This window comes from Macaca thibetana, chromosome 2, assembly GCF_024542745.1.
Source record: "Macaca thibetana thibetana isolate TM-01 chromosome 2, ASM2454274v1, whole genome shotgun sequence".
Lineage (NCBI taxonomy): Eukaryota > Metazoa > Chordata > Mammalia > Primates > Cercopithecidae > Macaca > Macaca thibetana.
In genome coordinates, this window is record NC_065579.1 from 113,288,701 (window position 1) to 113,306,844 (window position 18,144).

Consider the following 18,144-nt stretch of genomic DNA (forward strand, 5'->3'; position numbering starts at 1 on the left):
TTGTTTTTTAATTGACAAATAGGAATTGTACATATTCATAGTGATGTTTAGATACATGTAATATATGGTAAACAGATCAGGGTAATTAGCATGTTCATCATCTCAAACATTTATCATTCCTTTTTGGTGGGTACACTCAATATCTTCCTATCTATTTGAAAGTATATAACATATTATTGTTAACTATAGTCCTCTTACAGTGGTATTCCTCTTATCTAGCCATACATTTGTATTCTTTAACAAATCTTTCCCTAGCCCTCCCTTCCCCCTACCATTTCCAGCATCTAGTTTCCTCTGTACTTCTTTTTACTTCTAAGAGATCAATTTTTTAAAGCTTCCACATGAGTGAGAACAAGTGGTATTTAACTTTCTGTTCCTGGCTTATTTCACTTAACATAAAGTCCAGTTCTATCCGTGTTGCTGCAAATGACAGGATTTCATTCTTTTTTATGGCTGAATAGTATTCCATGGTGTAAGTATACTACATTTTCTTTATTCATTCATCTGTTGTTGGACACCTATGTTGATTCTGTATCTCATCTATTATGAATGGTGCTGCAGTAAACATGGGAGAGCAGATGTCTCTCTGTACTTTTCTTTTTAGTAAATTTTCTGTTCATGTTTGTAAGCCATTTTACTATTAGTACATTTTTCCTATTTACTTATATGACCTCTTTTACAGTAAATATATTAAGCCTTGTCATTTGTAGCAAGTGGGAATATAAATTAGTGTTAATATCCTAGAAAGACTTTACCATGTGTACCAAAGCCTTAAAAATGTTCATACCATTTTACTCAGTAATTTCATTTTAAGAATCTACTCTAAAATTAAAAAAAATTAGAAACTCAGGATCTATGCAAATAAGTGTTTATAAGTTCTGAAAAATAAACAAATTTCCAGCACTTGAGGAGTGTTAAGCACACTACAGTGTTTCATGGGATGAGACAGCAAAGAGCCACAATAAATTGAATTTATGAAGATGTCTTCATGATATGGGAAAGCTTTGAGATAAGAAGTTAAATGAAAAAAACAGATACAAAAAACTATCTCAACCATAGAAAATAAAATTATAAAATGTATGAAGGGGGTGGTGTGGTGGCTCAAGCCTGTAATCCCAGCACTTTGGGAGGCTGAGGTGGGAGGATTTCAGGCCCAAGTTCAAGACCAGCCTGAATAACATAGCCATACCGCATTTCTCTAAAAAAAAAAAAACAAACAAAAAAAATTAGCTGGGCATAGTCCCAGCCACGCAGGAAGCTGAGGTGAGAGAATCACTTGAGCCTGGGCGGTGGAGGCTGCAGTGAGTGATGATTGCACCACTGCACTCCAGCCTGGGAGACGGAGAAAGACTCTGCCTTAAAAAAAAAAAAAAAGTGTGAATGGCAAAAAAACTGAAAGGAAATATACCAAATGAAACTAACTTTAGGTGGTTAACTTAAGCATAGTTTTAAATTTTATTCTTCACAATAATTTCTATATATGTTTGATTTTTATGAGTAAAGTTTCTGTTTTTAGAATGTGGTGGGAAAATTTTGTATGTATATATGTGAAGGTATGCAGTCAGGAAAATTCAACCAATCATCCCTCAAAAAACTTCCTTATGTACAATTCTCACACTTTATAAAAGCAAATAGAAGAGGTTTCTGTGCATCCTAGCCATGGCATTTTTCTAATTAGATCCTAATGTCCTAATCTGAAAAAGGAAAATCAGTCATCTAACTAAAAACTTAAATACTCATCAGCAGAGCAATGATTTCTAAATGTCCTAATGCTCTAGTCATTAAAAATGCACTAGATTTACAAATATTAGTTTTCAGATGTTTTGTCCATCCATTCTTTGTCATCAACATTTAGAAAATCTATATAAGCAACTGAGCAAATGAACTCTCAAAATAGTAAATATTTACCTAACTTCAGATATATTTGACATATACCTCAAAACTCCTTTGAGATAGAAAAAGATAATTTCCATGTCAATGCCAATATTAATAAATGAAGATTTTTAAAATTAGAAGATGAAGAGAATTCTGGAGGCCAGTAAAAACCTGAAATAAAATGCTGTCTTCTGAACCCTACAACGAGAATCATGAAAACTTTAGCTTATTGAGCTTGTGTGACAAGTACAAGGATACAATGGCATACAAAATTTGAAATGTATGAACACAAAACTTGAACTTACAACTAACAAGAGACAGATAGCAAATCTCTAGTAACCATAAATGCCTAAGCTTTTATGGAAGATAGAACAAGGCAGGGACTATCACAAAACTGCAGGCTGAATCTTTTTTGTTTGTTTGTTTTGTTTTTTTGAGACAGAGTCTCACTCTGTCGCCCAGGCTGGAGTGCAGTGGCACGATCTCGGCTCACTGCAAGCTCCGCCTCCCGGGTTCACGCCATTCTCCTGCCTCAGCCTCCTGAGTAGCTGGGACTACAGGCGCCCGCCACCACGCCCGGCTAATTTTTTTGTATTTTAGTAGAGACAGGGTTTCACCGTGTTAGCCAGGATGGTCTCGATCTCCTGACCTCGTGATCCGCCCGACTCGGCCTCCCAAAGTGGTGGGATTACAGGCGTGAGCCACTGCGCCCCGCCTGCAGGTTGAATCTTAAAGAAACATGGTTGACATGCAGATCAGACTTCACATTAAAAGGCTATAATCCAATCTGCATCATCCAACATCTTTCCTTTCTCTATATCTACTCTCCCTTTGCACCTAGAACTGTTTCACCACTTACTGGATTATTTTTTGAGGGAAACTGTGAGCAGTATAAAACCTGCAATAAAAGGAGAATTTTTTTTTTAAAAAAAAAACATTGGTTGATTATTTTAAAATAAAGACTAACCATTAAGCCCATCTAGAACTACTAGCTCTAAAGGTTTCTCTGAGACTTCATGGTGGAATACTTGGAAAGGGACTTTAGTCTCATTTTTGTGAAACCAAGCTATGAAAGAGCTTTAGGACCATCTATTACCTGGCAGCTGGATGTTCTGTAGCACTAAATGGAAATTCACTCGTCTTCTCACCTCACCACTAACCAATCACCACCTTTTCTACGTCCAATTACTAAGTTATTGTATTTTTAGCATATACAGCTTAATTTTAAAATAAAGGCTAAGTGTGAAAATAGAACAGACCCTACATAAACGTTAAACAGCGCTTCATTGTGAGTTCATAGAAAGCATGGTCCAGTTTCATTTATTTACTCATTCTGTCACTCAACAAATATTTATTGAGGCTCTACTGTGTGCCAGGCATATGTCTAATGGCTGGAAATCTAGGGGTGAGCCAGAGTGGCCTTGTCCTTGCCTCCTTGAAGCTTACACCTAGCAGAGAATATGAAACAAAATCACAAATAATTCTTTTTTTTCAACTTTTAAGTTCAGGGGTACATGTGGAGGGTGTGCAGGTTTATTACATAGGTAAATGTGTGCCATGGTGGTTCACTGCACAGATCATTCCCATCACCCAGGTATTAAGTCCAGCATCCATTAGGTATCCTTCCTCATGCTCTCCTTTCCCCAACCCCTGACAAGCCCTAGTGTGTGTTGTCCTCCCTCTATGTGTCCATGTGTTCTTATCATTCAGTTCCCACTTATGAGAGCATGCAGTATTTGGTTTTCTCTTCCTGCATTGGTTTGCTGAGGATAATGGCTTCCAGCTCCATGTCTCTGCAAAGGACATGATCTCGTTCCATGTCATTGCTATTGCAAATAGTGCTGCAGTGAACATATGTGTGCAAGTATCCTTATAGTAGAATTATTTATAGTCCTTTGGGTATACACCTAGTTATGGGATTGCTGGGTCAAATGATATTTCTGCCTCTGGTTCTTTGAGGAATCGCCACGCTGTCCTCCACAATGGATGAACTATGAACTAATCTGCACTTCCATCAACAGTGTAAAATTATTCCTTTTTCTCCACAACCTCACCAGCATCTATTTTTTTTTTTTTGACTTTTTAATAGTGGCCATACTGGCTGGTGTGAGATGGTATCTCACTGTGGTTTTGATTTGCATTTCTCTAATGATCAGTGATATTGAACTTTTTTTCATATTTTTTGGCTTATGTATGGCTTCTTTTGAGAAGTGTCTGTTCATGTCATTTGCCCACTTTTTAATGGGGTTATTTGTTTTTTTTTTCTTGTAAATTTCTTAAGTTCCTTGTAGACTCTGAATATTGAACCTTTGTCAGATGGATAGGTTGCAAAAATATTCTCCCATTCTCTATGTTGTCTGTTCACTCTGATGATAGTTTCTTTTGCTGTGCAGAAGCTCTTAAGTTTAATAGAGCTCATTTGTCTATTTTGAAATGCTTTTGTTGCAATTGCTTTTGGTGTTTTCATCATGAAATCTTTGCACATGCCTGTGTCCTGAGTGGACAAATCTTTGCCTGTGTCTATGTCCTGAATGCCCAGATTTTCTTCTAGGGTTTTAAGTTTTGGGTTTTACATTTAAGTCTTTAATCCATCTTGAGTTGATTTTTGTATATGGTGTAAGAAAGGAGTCCAGCTTCAATCTGATGCATATGGCTAACCAGTTATCCCAGCACCATTTATTGAATAGGCAGTCTTTCCCCCATTCATTGATTTTGTCAGCTTTGTTGAAGATCAGATGGCTGTAGATGTGTGGCCTTATTTCTAGGCTCTCTATTTTCTTCCATTGGTCTATGTGCCTGTTTTTGTACCAGTACCATGCTCTTTTGGTTATTGTAGACTTGTAGCATAGATTGAAGTTGGATAGTGTGATGCCTCCAGCTTTGTTCTTTTCGCTTAAGATTGTCTTGGCTATACAGGCTCTCTTTTGGTTCCATACGAATTTTAAAGTAGTTTCTTTCTAATTCTGTGAAGAACATCAATGGCAGTTTAATGGGAATAGCATTGAATCTGTAAATTACTTTGGGCAGTATGGCCATTTTCATGATATTGATTCTTCCTATCCATGAGCATGGAATGTTTTTCCATTTGTTTGTGTCCTATCTGATTTCTCTGAGAGTGGATTGTAGTCCTCCTTGAAGAGGTCCTTCAATTCCCTTGTTAGTTGTATTCCCAGATATTTCATTCTTTTTGTGCCAGTTGTGAATGGGAGTTCATTCATGATTTAGCTCTCTGCTTGCCTGTTGTTGGTGTATAGGAATGCTAGCAATGTTTGCATGTTGATTTTGTATCCTGAGATTTTGCAGAAGTTGCTTATCAGCTTAAAAAGCTTTGGGCTGAGATGATGCAGTTTTCTAGATATAGGATCATGTCATCTGCAAAAAGATAATTTGACTTCCTCTCTTCCTATTTGAATACTCCTTTTTTTCTCTTGCCTGATTGCCCTGGCCAGAACTTCCAATATTACGTTGCATAGGAGTGGTGAGAGAGGGCATTCTTGTCTTGTGCTGGTTTCCAAGGGGAATGCTTTCAGCTTTTGCCCATTCAGTATGATACTGGCTGTGGGTTTGTCATATATAGTTCTTATTATTTTGAGGTGTGTTTCTTCAACACCTAGTTTATTGGGAGTTTTTAACATGAAGGAATGTTGAATTTTATCAAAGGCCTTTTCTGTATCTATTAAGATAATCATGTGGGTTTTGTCTTTGGTTCTGTGTATGTGATGAATGACATTTATTGATTTGTGTATGTTGAACTAACCTTGCATACTGGGGATAAAGCCAATTTGATTGTGGCAGACAAGCTTTTTGGTAAGCTGCTGGATTTGGTTTGCCAATATTTTTGTGAAGATGTTTGCATCAATGTTCATCAAGGATATTGGCCTTAAGTTTTCTTTTTTTGTTGTATATCTGCCAGGTTTTGGTATCAGGATGATGGCCTCATAGAACGAGTTAGGGAGGAGTCCCTTCTTTTCAACGGTTTGGAATAGTTTTATTAGAAATGGTACCAGCTTTTTTTTTTAACCTCTGGCAGAATCCAGGTGTGAATCCATCTGTTCCTGGGCTTTTATTTTTTTTGGCTGGTAGGCTGTTTATTAGAGCCTGCATTAGTCTGTTTTCATGCTTCTGATAAAGACATACCTGAGACTCGGCAATTTACAAAAGAAAGAGGTTTAATGGAGAACTCACAGCTCCATATGGCTAGAGAGGCCTCACAATCATGGTGGAAGGAAAAGGAGCACGTCACCTCTTACAAGGATGGCAGCAGGCAAAAAAAGCTTGTGCAGGGAAACTCCCCCTTTTAAAACAATCAGATCTCATGAGACTTATTCGCTATCATGAGAATAGCATAGGAAGTACCTGCCCCCACGACGCAATTACCTCCTACTGAGTCCCTCCCACAACACATGGGAATTCAAGATGAGATCTGGGTAGGGACACAGTGAAACCATATCATTCCCCCCTTGGCCCCTCCCAAATCTCATGTTCTCACATTTCAAAATCAATTATGCCTTCCCAACAGTCCCCCAAAGTCTTAACTCATTTCAGCATTAACTCAAAAAGACCACAGTCCAAAGTCTCTTCTGAGACAAGGCAAGTCCCTTCTGCCTATGAGCCTGTAAAATCAAAAGCAAGTTAGTTATTTCCTAGATAAAACAGGGGTACAGGTACTGAGTAAAAACAGCCATTCCAAATGAGAGAAATTGGCCAAAACAAAGAAGCTACAGGCCCCATGCAAGTCCAAAATCCAGCAGGGCGGTCAAATCTCAAAGCTCCAAAATGATCTCCTTTGACTCCACGTCTCACATTCAGGACACGCTGATGCAAGAGGTGTGTTCCCATGGCCTTTGGCAGCTCCGGCCCTGTGGCTCTGCAGGGTATAGTCCCCATCCTAGATGCTTTCACAGGCTGTCGTTGTCTGCGAGTTTTCCAGGCACACAGAGCAAGTTGTTGGTGGATCTACCATTTTGTGGTTTTGGAGGATGGTAGCCCTCTTCTTACAGCTCCACTGGGTGGTGCTCCAGTGGGAAGTCTGTGTGGTGGCTCCAATCCCACATTTCCCTTCTGCACTGCCCTAGCAGAGGTTCTCATGAAGGCCCTGCCCCTGCAACAAACTTGTGCCTTGGCATCCAGACATTTCCATACATCCTCTGAAATCAAGGCGGAGGTTCCCAAACCTCAATTCTTGACCTCTGTGCACTTGCAGGCTCAACACTGTGTGGAAGCTGCCATGGCTTTGGGCTTGCACCCTCTAAAGCCATGGCCCAAGCTCTATGTTGGCCCCTTGTAGCCATGGCTGGAGCAGCTGGGTCACAGGGCACCAAGTCTCTAGGCTGCACACAACATGGCGACTCTGGTCCTGGCCCATGAAACCACTTTTTCCTCCTAGGCCTTAGGGCCTGTGATGGGAGGGGCTTCCAAGAAGATCTCTGATATGCCCTAGAGACCTATTCCCCATTGTCTTAGCGGCTAACATTCGGCTCCTCATCACTTATGCAAATTTCTGCAGCCAGCTGGGAATTTCTCCTCAGAAAATGGGATTTTCTTTTCTATCGCATTGTCAGGCTGCAACTTTTCAGAACTTTCATGTTCTGCTTCCCTTTTAAAACTGAATGCCTTTAACAGCACCCAAGTCACCTCTTTAATGCTTTGCTGCTTAGAAATTTCTTCTGCCAGATACCCTAAATCATCTCTCTCAAGGTCAAAGTTCCACAAATCTCTAGGGCATGGGTGAAATGCCACCAATCTCTTTGCTAAAACATAACAAAAGTCACCTTTGCTCCAGTTCCCAAGTTCCTCATTTCCTTCTGAGACCACCTCAGCCTGGACTTTGTTGTTCATATCGCTATCAGCATTTTGGTTAAAGTCATTCAACAAGTCTTTAGCAAGCTCTAAACTTTCCCACATTTTCCTTTCTTCTTCTAGGCACTCCTGTTAGTTCCAAAGTTGCTTCCACATTTTCAGGTATCTTTTCAGCAGTGCCCCAACTCTATTGGTACCAATGTACTGTATTAGGCTGTTTTCATGCTACTAATAAAGACATACCCGAGACTGGGCAATTTACAAAAGAAAGAGGCTTAATGGGGAACTCCCAGTTCCACATGGTTGGGGAGGCCTCAAAATCATAGTGGAAGGCAAGGAGGAGCAAGTGACATCTTACATGTATGGCAGCAGGCAAAAAGAGTTTGTCTAAGGAAACTCCCCTTTTTAAAACCATCAGATCTTGTGAGACTTATTCGATATTACAAGAACAGCACAAGAACAACCTGCCCGCATGATTCAATTACCTCCTACCAGGTCCCTCCCACAACATGTGGGAATTCAAGATGAGATTTGGGTGGGGACACAGCCAAACCGTATCACTGCTTCAATTTCAGAACTCATTATTGGTCTGTTCAGGGACTCAATTTCTTTCTGGTTCACTCTTGGGAGGGTGTATGTGTCCATGAATTTGTCCGTTTCTACTGGATTTTCAAGTTTATGTGCATAGGTGTTTATAGTATTCTCTGATGGCTGTTTGTATTTCTGTGGGGTCAGTGGTTATCATTTCTGCTCATGTTTATTTGATTCACTTCTCTTTTCATCTTTATTACTCTAGCTAGTGGTCTATCTACTTTATTAATTTTTTTCAAGAAACCAGCTCCTGGATTCGTTGATTTTTTGAAGGGTGTTTTGTGTATCTATCTCCTTTAGTTCAGCTCTGATCTTGGTTATTTCTTGTCTCCTGCTAGCTTTGGGGTTTGTTTGCTCTTGTTTCTCTAGTTCTTTTCATTGTGATTTAGCTTGTTAACTTGTGATCTTTCTAGCTTTTTGATGTGGGCATTTAGTGTTATAAATTTCCCTCTTAACAGTGCTTTAGCTGCATCCCAGAAATTCTGCTACATTGTCTCTTTGTTCTCATTAGTTTCAAAAAACTTCCTGATTTCTGCCTTAATTCCATTATTTACCCAAGAGTAACTCAGGAGCTGGTTGTTCAATTTCCATGTAGTTGTGTAATTTTGACTGAATTTCTTAATCTTGAATTCTAATTTGGTTGTGCTGTTGTCTGAGGGACTGTTTGTTATGATTTCAATTCTTCTGCATTTTCTGAGGAGTGTTTTACTTCAGATTTATGTGATCAATTTTAGAGTGAGTGTCATGTGGGGATGAGAAGAATGTATGTTCTGTTGTTTTTGGGTGGAGAGTTCTGTAGATATCTATCAGGTCCACTTGATCCAGAGCTGGGTTCAGGTCCTAAATATCTTTGTGAATTTTTTGCTTTGATGATCTGTCTAATATTGTCAGAAGGCTGTTAAAGTCTCCCATTAGTATTGTATGGGAGTCTAAGTCTCTTTGAAAGTCTCTAAGAACTTGCTTTATGAATCTGCATGCTCCTGTATTGGGTGCATATATATTTAGGATAGTTAGCACTTCTTAAATTGAACCCTTTATCACTACATAATGCCCTTCTTTGTCTTTTTTGATATTTGTTGGTTTAAAGTCTGTTTTGTCAGAAACTAGGATTGCAACCCCTGCTTTTTTCTGTTTTCCATTTGCTTGGTATATTTTCCTCCATTCCTTTATTTTAAGCCTATGTGTGTGTGTCTTTGCACATGAGATAGGTCTCTTGAAGGCAGCATACCATGAATCTTGGCTCATTATCCAGCTTGCCATTGTGTCTTTTATTTGGGACACAAAGTTCATTTAAATTTAAGGTTAGTATTGTTATATGGGAATTTGATCCTGTCATTATGATGATAGCTGGTTATTTTGCAGATTTGTTTATGTGGTTGCTTCACAGTGTCACTGGTCTGTGTACTTCAGATACACTGTACTTCAGCGTGTTTTTGTAGTGGCTGGCAATGGTCTTTCCTTTCCATATTTAGTGCTTCCTTCAGAAGTGCTTGCAAGGCAGGCCTCGTGGTGATGGATTCTCTCAGCATTTGCTTGTCTGAAAAGTATCTTATTTCTTTTCACTTATGAAGCTTAGTTTGGCCAGATATGAAATTCTGGGTTGGAAATTCTTTTCTTAAGAATGTTGAATTTGTCCCCCAGTCTCTTCTGACTTGCAGGGTTTCTGCTGGGAGGTCTGCTGTTAGTCTGATGGGCTTCCCTTTGTAGGTGAACTGGCCTTGCCCTCTGGCTGCCCTTAACATTTTCTCTTTCATTTTGACCTTGGAGAATCTGATGATTATGTGCCCGGGCGTTGATTGTTTCATGGAGTATCTTATTGGGGTTCTCTGCATTTCCTGAATTTGAATGTTGGCCTGGCTTACTAGGTTGGGGAAGTTCTCCTGGATGATATCCTGAAGTATGTTTTCCAAGTTGGTTCCATCTCTCAGTCTCTTTCAGGTACCTCAGTCAGTTGTAAGTTCAGTCTCTTTCCATAATCCTCGTATTTCTTGGAGGTTTTGTTCATTCCTTTTTTTTCTCTATTCTTGTCTGCTTTTCTTATTTCAGAAAGATAGTCTTCAAGCTCTGAGATTCTTTCCTCCATTTGGTCTATTCTGTTACTTTTTTTTTTTTTCCAGATAGTGTCTCACTCTGTCACCCAGGCTGCAGTGCAGTGGTGTGATCTCATCTCACAGCAACCTCTGCCTCCCAGGTTCAAGTGATTCTCCTGCCTTAGCCTCGCAAGTAACTGGAACTACATAAGCACATCACTATGTCTGGCTAATTTTTGTAGTTTTAGTAGAGACAGGGTTTCACTATGTTGGCCAGTCTGGTCTCAACTCCTGAGCTCAAGTGATTCACACGCTTTGGCTTCCCAAAGTGCTGAGATTATAGGTGTGAGCCACTGTACCTGGCCTGCTATTGATACTTGTGATTGCATTGTGAAGTTCTCATGTTGTGTTTTTCAGCTCCATCAGTTCAGTTATGTTCCTCAAACTGGCTATTTTGGCTATCAGCTCCTGTACTGTTTTATCATGATTCTTAGCTTCTTTGCATTGGGTTACAACATGCTCCTTTAGCTCAGTGAAGTTCGTTATTACCCACCTTCTGAAGCCTACTTCTGTCAGTTTAGTCATCTCAGCCTCAGCCCCATTTTGTGCCATTCTGGAGAGCTGTTGTTGTCATGTGGAGGAAACTAGGCACTCTGGCTTTTTGAGTTTTCAGTGTTTTTGCGTTGATTGTTTCTCATCTTTGTGGGTTTATCTACCTTTGATCTTTGAGATTGCTCATCTTTGAGTTGGATTTTTGTGGGGTCCTTTTTGTTTATGTTATTGTTGTTGTTTTTTCTTTTTCTTTTAACAGTCAGGCTATTCTTCCCACAGGGCTGCTGTGGTTTTCTGAGGGTCTGCTCCAGACCCTAGTTGTCTCAGCTTTTCCCATACCAAGGTATCACCAGTGAAGGCCATGAAACAGCAAAAATACCAGCCTGCTTCTTCCTCTGGACTCTCTGTCCCGGGGGGTACTGACCTGTTGCCAGCCTGAACTGCACCTGTAGGAGGAGGCTGGAGACCCCTGTTGGGAGGTCTCATCCAGTTAGGAGCAACAGGATCAGGGACCCACTTAAAAAAAGCAGTCTGGCTGCTTTCTGGTAGTGCAGCTGTGCTGCGTTGTGGGAGACCCTTCCTTGTCCAGACCATCTGGACTCTCCAGAGCTGACAGGTTGGAATGGCTGAGTTGCCCAAACCATAGAGATGGTGGCCGCCCCTCCCGCTGGGAACTCAGTCCTTCTCAGGCAGACTCAAGTCTGTTGCTGCTGGCTGGCTGGAATTCCAAGCCAGTAGGTCTTAATTTGTGAGGCACTGTGTAAGTGGGGCCTGCAGAACATGCTGCTTGGCTCCCTGGATTCAGTTCCCTTCCTAGGGATGGATCTCCCACCTTGCTGAGAATCCCAGGGGTGAAGTATGCAAAACTCCTGGGTCTCTGTGTGTGCCTGAGTGGCTGCTCTGCTGGGACTCCACACAGTTCTGTGTATTGGACCCAATACCCTGGTGGCATGGGCTTATGAGGGGATCTCCTAATCTGCTGGTTGCAAAGATCTGTGGGAGGTGCGTGGTTTCCTGGGCAGGACTGCACAATCACTCACTGCTTCCCTTGGCTGGGGTGGGGGTACCTTTGGCTTCATGCCACTCCCGGGTGGGCCATCACCCCACCCTGCTTTTTTTCATTCTCTGTGGGTCAAGCTGTTTGACTAGTCAGCAATGTGAGAACCTGGATATTTCAGTTGAGGGTGCTGAATTCACTTGCCACTTTCATTCCTCTCCACGAGTGCCACAGACAACAGCTGCTTCTAATCAGCCATCCTGGCCCTCTCTCTCCACAGATAATTCTTTAATTAAAATTTTGCTAAGTACTCTGAAGGAAAAGTTCAAGGTGAAGAAATAGCATAATGGGGGAATCTAATAGCATAAGGTGTCAGGGAAAGTCTTGTGTGAAAAAGAGACATTTAAGCTGAGTCATAAGATAAGTAGAAGGTAGCCTGATAAAATGGGTGGGAGTGATCAGTGAGGTGAAAGGAATAGATCATTGAAGACTGTGAAGGCAGAAGGACTCTGGTGCATTCTAGGAACTGAGATAAAGTTCTGCCAAAGGATTGCGAGCCTGGAAGTGAATGATGGGAGAATCCTAATGATATATTTCATATAGTACCTGGTTCAAAGGGGATGCAAAGTAATCCCCTTATGGACAAAAGCCCCTTAATAACAGGCTGGACTAGATTAAATGCAGCTGTCATGTCTTCCCTTTTTTTCCTTTGGTTAGTCTTTGTTCAATTATATCCTGAAAAGTACTCCATACACATTTTATTTGGATACTACAACTTTATCCCAGATGGCAAATAACAAATCAATCAGATATTAAGGGACCAGGGCCTATCTGCATTGTTCTTTCAGATGTGTTCTATCTTCTGGAACGGACTGTGTATGGAAACATACAGACTGCCTGACTAACATCTAGATAAGGACATAGCTGAATCTAAACTGCTTTTGCTAACAAATATGAAAGCACATAATATTGGCTGAAATGACCAGTTGAGAATGGCTAAATGGCACATGAAAGAGAAGGCTATGAGAAGCTGACAGCTCATGCAGCATCCAAGCACCACCAGATGGTGGGTTTTTTGATGTCTTTGCTCCCAATATGAGGTTGTATATTATTGGAATGTTTGAGTGACTTTGTAACCCTGTTCCCTTTTCTTTGGCCATAAAGCCATCATAAAATGATCCATTCTGTAGGTGTTTAATATATTTGATGAGGATCTTAACTAGCTGTAAGAATTAAATCATCATTTTAAACACATATGTAAAGCACTGTATGCATTAAAAATCATCATCCCCATTTTATTAAGGCTTATAAAGAGTGAGATTTACAGATCAGTTTTGGTATACACCTCCTTCTAATTAATATAGTTTAAATAATGACTAATTTTGTAATAGTTCACCGGTCTTAGACTCATCTACATTCATCTTATTATTTGGTTATAGTCTGCAGTGCCTAGCACAGTGCTTTAGTTATATGGAATTTCACCTCTCTGAAACACCAGTGAGGGCCAAGTATAAAACACAAAGTTCTCTGCCAAAATATTGCCATAAAGTGTGTTCATTTTTTGTTCATTCACTCATTCATTTGCCATGTAATTATCAGATTTTCTCTGAGTTTGCTATACAATGCTGGAAAATATTAAGAAGCAGTATATTATAGCACAGGCTCTGGGGCAAGGCATCCTGGGTTCATATTCTGGCTCCACCACTTATTAGCTGTGTGACGTTGGCACAATAACTTTACCTTGTTGCATGTACCCTGCTCTCCTTATCTGTAAATCATGGACACAAAAATAGAACTTACCTCAAAGGGCTATTGTGATGATTAAATGAGGTTTAAGTAATGATTAATGTAATGAGTGGATAAGAATAGTGCCTGGTATACAGCAAGTGCTACGTAAGTGTTATGTAAATTATTTCATTACAAAAAAGCACTATATCTTACTAAGTGATTTTTTTAATAACAAAACGTTTTGATGTCTGAAGGGGTAAATAACCCTGGGCTACACCTAAAACTTGGCTATCCTGAATGAATCATGCCTTCAGAACTTTTTTTAAAAAAATGCTTTATTGAAGAGAAATTCATATTAATAGAAAATTGACCATTTCAAAGTGAACTATTCAATGGCACTTTGTACATTCACAATGTGTAACTACCACCTGTACATTCACAATGTGTAACTACCACCTCTATCTACTTTCAGACATTTCTATCACTCCAAAATAAAACCTCTTACCCATTAAGTAGTTTCTCCCCAGTCTCTCAAGTCCCCAGTCCCTAGCAGCCAGAAATCTGTGTTCTGTCTCTGTGGATTTGCCTATTCTGGATATTCCATAAAAGTGGAATCATACATTATGTGACCTTTTTTTGCCTAGCTGCTTTCACTGAGCATGTTTTGGAGGTTCCTCCACATTGTAGCCTGTGTCAGTACTGCATTCCTTCTTATGGCTGAATGTCATTCCACTGCAATACATACAAATGGCTGAGTGCTACTCCACTGTAATACATACAACATCATTTTTTAATCCATTCATTTGTTGATAAGCACTTAGGATGTTTTCACATTTTGGCTACTGTGAATTGTGCTGCTATGATCATATATGTACATGTACTTGTTTGAATACCTGTTTTCCATTCTTTTGGGTATATACCTGGGAATGGAAATGTAGGGTTATATGGTATATTCTACATTTCACTTTCTGGGGAACTGCCACAGTGTTTCCCCACAGTGGGTGAACCATTTTGTATTCCTACCAGTAATGTACAGGGATTCCAATTTATCTACAACCTTGCCAACACTTATTCCCATCCTAGTGGGTATTAAGTGGTACCTCACTGTGATTTGAACTTGCATTTCCCTAATGGCTAATGATATTGAGCATTTTTTCATGTGTTTGTCTACCATTTGGATATCTTATTTGAAGAAATGTCTATTCAAGTCCTTTGACTATTTTTAAATTGAGTTGTTTGTCTTTTTGTTGTTGAGTTTTAAGAGTTCTTTATACAGTCATCCCTTGGTATCCACAAAGGATTGGTTCCTAGGACTCTACATGGATACCAAAATCTGCAGATGCTCAAGTCCCTTACATAAAACAGCTTAGTATTTACATATAACCTATGCACATCTTCCAATATACCTTAAATCATCTCTATATTACCTACAATACCTAATACAATGAAAATGCTAGGGAATAGTTATACATACTGTTTATTTGTATTACTTTTATTGTTATATTGTTATTTTTATTTTTTTTTCCTGAATATTTTTCATGTGCACTTGGTTGAAAATCTGTGAATGGGGAACCTGCAGATATGGAGGATGGACTGACAATATTCTTGGTACTAGAATATACTAGAATGTTTTCTATGTATTCATATATAAACCAGGACACATATTGTATCAGATATATGATTTGCAAATATCTTCTCACATGCTGTAGGTTGTCTCTTCCCTTTCTTGATAGTGTTCTTTGATACACAAAAGTTTTACATTTTGATGAAGTCCAATTTATCTATTTTTAAAAACTTTGTTGATGTGCTTTTGGTGTCATAGCTAATACTATTGACAATGCAAGGTCATGAAGATTTACCTCTCTTTTTCCCTAAGAGTTTTATAGTTTTAGCTCTTACATTTACATCATGGAAACATTTTTAGTTAATTTTTGTATATGATATGTGGTAGGAGTCCACCTCATTTTTTTGCATGTGGATATGCAGAATCATTTGCTGAAGAGACTATTTTCCCTCTATTAAATGGTCTTATAGCCCGTTTTGAAATCAAATATATGGTTTGTGTATTAGTTCCTTCTCAGGCTGCTGTGAAGAAATATCCAAGACTTAGTAATTTATAAAGGAAAGAGGTTTAATTGACTCACAGTTCTGCATGGCTGGCAAGGCCTCAGAAAACTTACAGTCATGGCAGAAGGGGAAGCAAACATGTCCTTCTTCATAAAGCAGCAGGAGAGAGAAGTGCCGACCAACGAGGGGAAAGCCCCTTGTAAAACAATCTGATCTCATGAGAGCTCACTATCACAAGAACAGCATGAGGGTAACTGCAGCCATGATTCAATTACCTCTCTCCGGGTCTCTCCCACAATACATGGGGATTACGAGAACTACAATTCAAGATGAGATTTGGGTGGGGACACAGCCAAACCATATCAGTTTGTTTCTGGACCCAGTTCTATTCAGTTGGTCTATATGTCAATCCTTATTCCAAAGCCAAATTGTTTTGGTTACTGTAGCTTTGCAGTAAGTTTTGAAATTGGGAAGTGTGAATCCTTCAACTTTGATCTTTATTTTCAAGATTGTTTTGGCTATTTGGGTTTCCTTGCTATTCCACATGAATTTCAGATCAGCTTTTCCATTTCTGCAAAAAAGGCCATTGGAATTTTTAGAGAAATTGCATTGAATCTGTAGATTGCTTTGGGTAATACTGACATCTTAACAATATTAAGTCTTCCAATCCATGCATGTAAGATGTCTTTCTATGTATTTAGGTCTTCTTTAATTTCTTGCAGGAATGTTTTGTAGTTTTCAGTGTACTTTCTCCTTCTTCATTACATTTATTCCTAGGTAGTTAATTATTTTGGATGCTATTGTAAATGGAATTGTTATTTTTAGAGTTTCTGAGAGATGAGGTTCTATTATAAATAATATTTTATAAATGTTTAATTTTAAAATATAGAGATATTTTAATCAGAATAATTGTGAGTCTTGATATACAGATATTCATGACCCATTTTTGTGGGTTCTACTATTGGCTGCTGGGACCTCTGTTATACTAAGACCATACCCCCTTTCTTGTTCTGAGGGGATTTGCTAGGAAAGGGCATTTTGAGTTCAACACCATTACAGGAAGGTATAGAAATAGAGCCTTAAACTAATGAGATTTGGGTATGATGTGCATTCACCTGATTTGGAGATGAAAATAGAGGTGAGGAAACACCCAACATAAGAATAACAAATATTATTACAACTAATAATAGATACTAAAACCACAAAATCATTCTGATTATTGGTGGAGGTAAACTTGTGCACTGTTGAGGAAAGAACAGTCAGAGGCCTGGTCTTGAATTCCATCTTGTGTGACTGCAGCACAAAATGCCTCACTTCCATGGGACTTCTTTTCTTTATCTGTCTAATTAAGACATTGGAATAGAGCATCTCTAAAGCCCCTCCCTGTTCAGTGAGTCTATTAAGGCTAGATGTCAGTGTTTCTAGATTCTCTGTGGCCTTTGAAGGAATAAATTTTCTTCACATTGCTTGACACTCAATAAAGGTTTTATTGAACAGAGACAGTGAATGGATGAATAGTTAAATAAATAGCCAATTTTTAATTCATTAATTAATCAAACACTTATGATAAGTTACCAGTGCTAGGTCTTTTGCTAGAGACAAAAACACGAAAATACAGGGTCTATGCCTTCCAGGGGCTCTTAGTCTGAAATCATACCTTTAATTTTTCTCTTCTCACATTTCTGAACACAGAATACACAGAACATAGAGCACAGAATATTTGAGAAACAGCCCTGAACTGGGGAGTCAGGAGACCTGTATCATCATCATTGGTGTAGCATACCTTGCTTCAGAGATCATAACTTGATCTTCTCTCTTCTCATTTCTCTCCTCTGTCTTCCTTTTACTTAACAATCTACACAGATATTATCATTGCTTGTTCTTCTCTCCTTGTTTTTCTCCTCTTTCCCTTATCTATCTACATATGCATTCTATTTTTTATTTTAAACACAGAAAAATTATATGAGTTCATCAATAATTCAGTCATACACATGCCTAAAAATGGCAGCTCATGTCTTCTCAAGAGTCATAAAAGTAATAAAGTAAATTGAATCAGTATGCTTTACTACTTGTCCAACAAAAGTCATTTCTCTGGAAAAGTGAAAACCGATTAATTGCTTGAAGCAAGGTTCCAAAAAATTCACTTTCTATTATATCCCACCGTGTAAAGAGAGAATAGAAAGGAATTAGGCAAAATCTCCTAACTTGGGTGAGTTTAAGAAGTTCTAGACTGAAATGATAGCAGTTTAAACAATCCAAGGACAATAAAGTACTGAGCTCAAGTAAGCACTTAATACAATATTTTTAAATGAAATCCCAGTGTGGAATTTAAGAAATAGGTTAAAAAGTTTCCTATGATAAAGTTCTCAACACAGACTAATCAGTCTTTGCAGAATAAAGACAAAAAGATATCTGTTACTTATTGCAATATAGACACCCTCAACACAGCCAGTCACCAAATCTTGGCATTCTTACTCCGTGGCATCTCTTGTATCTTATCTTTTA

General features: G+C 38.9%; 1 protein-coding gene and 1 pseudogene across 4 annotated transcripts in view; both read right to left on the reverse strand.

Moving 5' to 3' along the window:
• Positions 1–18,144, reverse strand: part of LOC126948836 (B-cell CLL/lymphoma 7 protein family member C-like) — a 1,005,321-nt pseudogene that overhangs the window by 177,018 nt on the left and 810,159 nt on the right.
• CFAP20DC (CFAP20 domain containing) overlaps positions 1–18,144 on the reverse strand; it is a 307,261-nt gene that overhangs the window by 136,980 nt on the left and 152,137 nt on the right. The window lies entirely within an intron of this gene.